At 48.4% G+C, this 6,353-nt stretch overlaps 1 pseudogene; it reads right to left on the bottom strand.

Annotated features, from left to right (window-relative positions):
* Positions 1-1,084: 1,084 nt before the first annotated feature.
* On the bottom strand, positions 1,085-5,857 carry LOC113980091 (annotated as a pseudogene).
* Between the last annotated feature and the right edge of the window lie 496 nt (positions 5,858-6,353).

Genomic DNA, 6,353 nt, shown 5'->3' with positions numbered 1-6,353 from the left:
GCACACTGGGCAAAACTCCCACCATGGCAAGCTGTGGGAAAGGAAGCAAGTCCTTGTACACGTGCCAGCCCAAGCTGTGGGAACAGCATGTTGCCTGCTCAGTTGGTGCTAAGAAAAAATCCAGGAGCCATTAATTAGGGTGAGATAAGGAAAGGGTTTAATCGTGCCAAGGCAATCGATGGTATACGACACGCACAGGCTGTGCCTGAGATGTTACATTTATAACCATATCTGTCCAATCCCAAGTGTGTCCACCCCGTAACTTTTGACCTGGTCCACCCCCTGGCCCATCCTCTGAATTGGGTCTGGGGTGCATTTTGGGACCCTCTCTTCATCATCCTTCATCATCTTCGGGGTACAGAGAGCAGAGTCACCCAGTTCTTTGACTCTGTCCTGCGGTTTAGGCCAAGACACAGGCATTCCCCAAACAGAATAGGCCTTGCCTTGACAAGAGACAAAACATCTTCTACTGGATACGGGGATAGGGCTGATATGGGGAGTGTGGAATGGGGTAAGAGGATTAAGGAATGTAAACTAAGGGGAGCTATGGAGAAGAGGGAGAAAGGGTGCTTCTAAAATCTACTTCTATTACCTATAAAACTTATAAGGTAGAAAAATAGGAAAACCACTAGGGGCTTAAGGCATCAACGTGGTGAGGCGAGCTTTTGTCCCAGCAATGGCAGTGCACAGGAGAGAGACCTTGGCTTGGAGCCGAAGGGCTGAGAGAGGTGAGAGGAGACCCTCCCTTGTGTGGAATGGAAAGAGATCCAGCTCCAACTTCAGCTCGGACTGCTGCATGGAAGAAGAGAGACTGCTGCCCTGAGGGTGGAAAGGATCTTTCCTTTTTCCCTTCTGGACTTTTCTTGGAGGGAGAAGAGATTGGATCCATTGTAAATCCTGGTGGATCACAGGAGAGAGAGTTAGGATTGTGTCTAGAATGTATTCGAATATTTCTTTGTGTCCTAATTGGAATAGAATTCCCTTCCCCCCATCTTGACTCTTGTGTTGTGTGTGGAAAAGCCCTCTCCCACTGGGGTGAGTTGTGGGAGGGGGCTTGGACTAAAGAATTGGATGTTTAGGGGTCTCAAGCCACCCCAGGGGGCTATTCCGGAACGGAGAGGATAGGCCGGAATGGGTAGGATAACAAAGTGGCCCAAAGCATGTGGCTTGGTCTGCACTGTGCTGCTGTGGGGTGTTGGTTCTTTGGTCGCCAGGGGCTATTCCGGAATGGAGAGGATAGTCCGTGACATCCCAATGGGGCCCATGGCACACAGGTGGGGCTTCACTTTGGGGTTGTAGGACGTTGGTTCTTTGGTTGCCAAGGCCCATTCCGGAATGGAGAGGATAGGCCGTGACATCACCAAGGGGTCCATGACACATGGGTGGGGCTGCATTTCAGGGTGGTGAGGCGTTGGCTCTTTGGTTGCCAGGGGCTATTCCGGAATGGAGAGGATAGGCCGTGACATCCCAAAGGCGCCCATGGAACACGGGTGGGGCTGCACTGTGGGGTGTGAGGTGTTGGTTCTTTGGTCACCAGGGGCTGTTCCGGACTGGAGAGGATAGGCTGTGACATCACAAAGGAGCCTTTGGCACACGGATGGGGTTGAACTGTCCCATGGTGGGGGCTTGGTTCTTTGGTTTCCGGGGGTGTGGTGGGGAAACAAGGTGTTTTTTCCCCCTGGAGTTCAAAAAATGGGAACCCTCGAGGGGGTGGTGTCTCTGCTGATGTTGACCCAATCAGCGCCCCTGCAAAATTCAAACCTATCACAGCAGAGCGGAAAAGAAGGGGGATGAGGGAGTTGGAGAAGAAGTGGCCATGTTCTGAGAGCACGAGGGGAGAAGGGGCAGGAGCTCCGCTGGGGACCACGGCCCCTCAGCCCCCCAGCTGGGGTCCTAGAAACTCAGAAACAGTGTTCAACTGGACCCAGGTCTGGGACTGAAAAAGCTGGGAGTTCTTCTCCACTGGGAGTGGGCAGCAGAAGACGGAAAGGCGGCAGCAGTGAAGCCAGGTAAAACCTGGAATGCGAATTTAGTAGAGCAATACAGGAATTAGAGAATTAAATACAAAATGCAGGCTTTAAGGAAAAGCATAAAAAACTTTACTAAGACACAGCGGAGATAATAAATTCACTAGAATACAGGACGCTCTGACATGAAAGAACATAAAACATGGACAGAAAGAACTAAAAATGCTAGCATACACAAAAAAGAACATATAGAAGACAAACAAAGGGAGATAATAAAAGGGAGGAGCCAAGAAATCAGGTACTCTTGCCAGACACTGGAAATCCCTGCCAAATGCACAAGGAAACTATCCAAATTAGGGAAGGATCAAAAGTTTATGAAGATGATGATGGAAGGACACTGAGTTCATGAAGATGAAGAACAGGAATGACCCCTGAAATTCTCCCCAAATTGGAGACCACATGTCTAACTCCGCCTCAACTCTGCCTGTTATGAATATTAAAAGTCGATGTTGCAATATAATGAATATTCATAATGTGTGATGCAATTGCTTGACAAAAAGCATATAAAAGGCTCAATTGTAAGTTACTCGAGCGGAGTAGTTTGTCCAGGGCGACCTGGGCTGCTCCCCAGTCGTAAATAAATAAATACCTCCTGCTTATAGACTGAAAATTCATCTCTGAGCAGTTTCTCCGCGCCTTCTTTGGGGCACAAATTGGCATCAACTGCTCGTGTGTGAACAGTTCGAAAGGTTTAGTTAAATCTGGTAAATCCTAGTGCTGGAGCTGACATCAAGGACTGTTTCAGTTGTTTAAACACATCTCTGGTCTCCTCTGTCCACGTTACAACTCCCTCTTTGGCCGTTTTCAGGGCCAAATTGTTGGACTGTTCTTAAAGCCTTGTGGAAGAACTCTCCAGGTTAGTTGCGTTTTCCTCCCTGTCTCAGGATTTTCCCACTCAAAGGCAAAAATCTCTTGGCTGTCTTCGTGTACAGGAATGCAGAAAAAGGCATCTTTAAGATCAAGTACAGTGAACCATCCTAAATCTTCTGTCAATGTGGTTAACAGTGTATAGGGTAGATGTCCTCAGTTATTTTATTGATGGCCCTAAGATCTTGGACCAGCCGATAGCTTTTGCCATCAGCCTTTTTTACCGGTAGGTTGGGGGTATTAAATCTGGATTCACATTCCACCAGTAAACCAAATTTAAGAAATCTTTCAATTATAGGTGCTAAGCCTTTTCGGCTTTCTAGTTTCAAAGGATATTGGTTTTGCCTTACCGGGACTGCTCCTGGTCTGAGTGTGATGCTTACTGGTTCAGCTTGTTTTGACTTCCCAGGGTACTCACTGGCCCAGACTAAAGGTATGACAGCATTTTCAACTTCTGCAGGGATCTCTCCATGACTTTCCTGTATAAAGAAAGCAGCTGCCTCGATATATTTAGTATCTGGAATTACAACTTTTCCCCCCCCCCTTGCTGAATTTAATTTCAGCTTCTAATTATTTTCCTTATGTCATCTGTGGACTGTCCCCACAAATAAGTACACCAGGTTTTTCTTTCCCAGATCTGACTCTATGTCCATGTCAGTATATTTCCTGATGACATCCTTCAACCCGTTCAGAAAATCTGTGGGTGATTCATTTGTATCTTGTCCAACCTCACACATTTTGGACCAGTTTATCGCCTTCGGAACCCCGTGCCAGAATCCATAAATTACCCAGTCTTGATAACGTTTCAATGCTTCCAGATTTGCTGCCACGTTAGGATCCCATTTGGGATCGTCAGGAGGGAAGATATCCTTTATATATCTTCCCCTGGAAACTGCCCAGAGGTTTTTAGCATCTCAGTTGCAGTTCGAGCAGCTCTTTTTACCATCTCCTTCTCTGTCTGATCTAATAAAGTATCCATCATAACTTCCAGGTCATACCAGTCAGGGTTCTGAGTTTTGATTGCTCTCTGGACATAGTTTGCTGCTCTCTCTGGGTTATCTCTATATGCCCCTACAGAATCCTTCCATTGCTGTAACTCAACCAGTGAGAAAGGAACTTAAATAAAACTTTAAATAAAATTTGTGGGACGGGAACAGCCTTAACTCGACTTTTCTTCTTCCCTTTTTCTAAAGCCATTTCTGATTTTTCTGTCTCTTTTGAGCCTTCATTTTTCTTATCTCCCCCTCCCAATCCAGCGCATGGTAATAGAAACATAAACAATTCTGCATACTGGATTTCTTCCCATTTCTGTTCTACATTAAAAAGCAAAATTAATTGCAACACTGTGTCTAGTTCAAAAGAACCAAATTCCAGCCAAGTCACTCCTCTCATTTGTCCAAACAGAGGCCAAGCACCTACAGACAGCCTACAAAGTTCTTCCTTTTTTAAAGTTGTCTCAGAACCGGTCAAAGTTTTCCAGTGTTTCAAAACCAAACTCAGAGGGAGATTCCTTAGGAATCTTAAACTTTGAATCCACACAACCCACGACAGCAAAACACAAACAAAACACACACCAGGATTCGAACTTGTTATCTCAAGATTACAAAGGTGTTACTGTAACCTCTCAATTACCAGGCCTGCCTTGACAAGAGAGTAAACATATCTACTGAATTGAAGGGTAGAATTGATATAGGGAGCATGGAATGGGGTAAGAGGGTTGAGGAATGTGTAAACTACTTGTGCTAAAGGATGAGGAATATAATATAGCTACTTTTAAAATCTACTTCTACTATAATTACATATAAAGCTTATAAAAATTAGAAAAATAAAAAAAAACCTAAAAGGGTCTAAAGACATCGGTTTATGCCAACACATTCAGTTTAGAGGAACTACGGAGATGTGACTGAACCACTTTTGTCCCCTAAGTTTTAATGATGGCAAATCAGATCTACTGATAGAAATGAATTTATTTAGGGTTCCAAATGATCAGACAAAAGATCTTCATCAGAATTATTTACTGCACAATAGAAACACTAAAACTACCAGCAGTACAGGATAAGATAGGACAGTGCTCTACACTAAAGCAAGTCTTGAAGCAACTCTACTCAAGCTGGCACAAAAGCAAGAATTCTTAATTAGAGATGGATGGAACTCCCCCAGACCAACGCTCGTGGGGAGATCTCTGCTCTCAACCTCCAGCAGTGACCTTGGGGGGTCCCCAGCCAAGGCAGGAATCTCCACACACCCCCCAAGAAGGGCTCTGTTGGCAAAAGCTGCCCCTGGGAAAGGGGACTGGCCCTTTGTGGTCGAAAGGGATGGACTGACAGTCACTGGACTCCAGGGGTTGCCTCACCATCAGGGGCTTCATTTGGGGTGGAAGCAGCGGCCAAAGCTCTTCCCGCAGACGGGGCACTCAGAGGGCTTCTCTTACTGGTGGGTCCTTTGGTGTCTGTTGAAGGTAGACCTGTCAGAGAAGCTCTTCTCACACTCCCCACACTTGTAGGGCCTCTCCCCAGTGTGGACGCGCCGGTGGGTGACGAGGTGGGCGTTCCGGTTGAAGCCCTTCCCACAGTCGGTGCAACGGAAGGGCCTCTCATCCGTGTGCGTCCGCTGGTGCACGAGGAGATTGGAGCTGGTCTGAAACCTCTTTCCACATTCCAAGCACATGTAGGGCTGTTCCCCAGTGTGGACGCGCTGGTGTCGGAGCAAGTAAGACCTGTCCCTGCAGCTCTTCCCACATTCCCCACATGTGTAGGGCCATGCCCCAGTGTGAATGCGCTGGTGGTGGATCAGGGTGGAGCTGTCCCTGAAGCTCTTCCCACATTCCCTACAAGTGTAGGGACGTTCTCCAGTGTGGATATGCTGGTGGCTGAGGAGGTTGGTGCTCTTCCTGAAGCTCTTCCCACATTCCAAGCATCTGAAGCGCTTCTCCCTGCTGGGAGGCTGCTCAGGGACCACCAGCTCAGAGCTCCCCCTCAAGCTCCGGCCGCCTTCCTGGCACAGGCTGGGTCTTTCCTCCTCAGAGCACCCTGGGCTGGCTTTAGAGTCCCTCCTGTGGGGGGATCTCTGGGTCTTTTCCTCCCCACTGCCTTCCTGAGCCGTGGAGCCCTTCAAAACGGCCTCTCCCACCAGGGTCTCACGGGGGGATTTGTCCTCCGGGCTCTCCGTCCTCAGCTCAGGGCCTGGGGCAGGAAGCAAGAAGGACAGGGAGGGGATTTGCCTCCGGCCCACAGGGAAGGCCAAGGACATCCCCCCAACTCCGGCCCCGGCAGGACGGCGGCGGCAGCGGGGTTGTCCTGCAGCCGGGGGCCATGCTGGGCTGCCAGAGCCAGCACAACACCCGCCCAAAGGGCCACTGACTTCCTCCTCACCTGCCTGGGGGGCCCAAGGCATCTTCCTCTTCCTCGCAGCCTCCTCCTCCATCCGCCCAAGCTTTGGGAAGGACAAATCCTGATGGGG

Source organism: Neopelma chrysocephalum, unplaced genomic scaffold, assembly GCF_003984885.1.
Source record: "Neopelma chrysocephalum unplaced genomic scaffold, ASM398488v2 Primary Assembly neopelma1_92205, whole genome shotgun sequence".
Taxonomy (NCBI): domain Eukaryota; kingdom Metazoa; phylum Chordata; class Aves; order Passeriformes; family Pipridae; genus Neopelma; species Neopelma chrysocephalum.
Note: the sequence above shows the minus strand (reverse complement) of the source record. Positions and strands in the feature narration are given on the sequence as shown.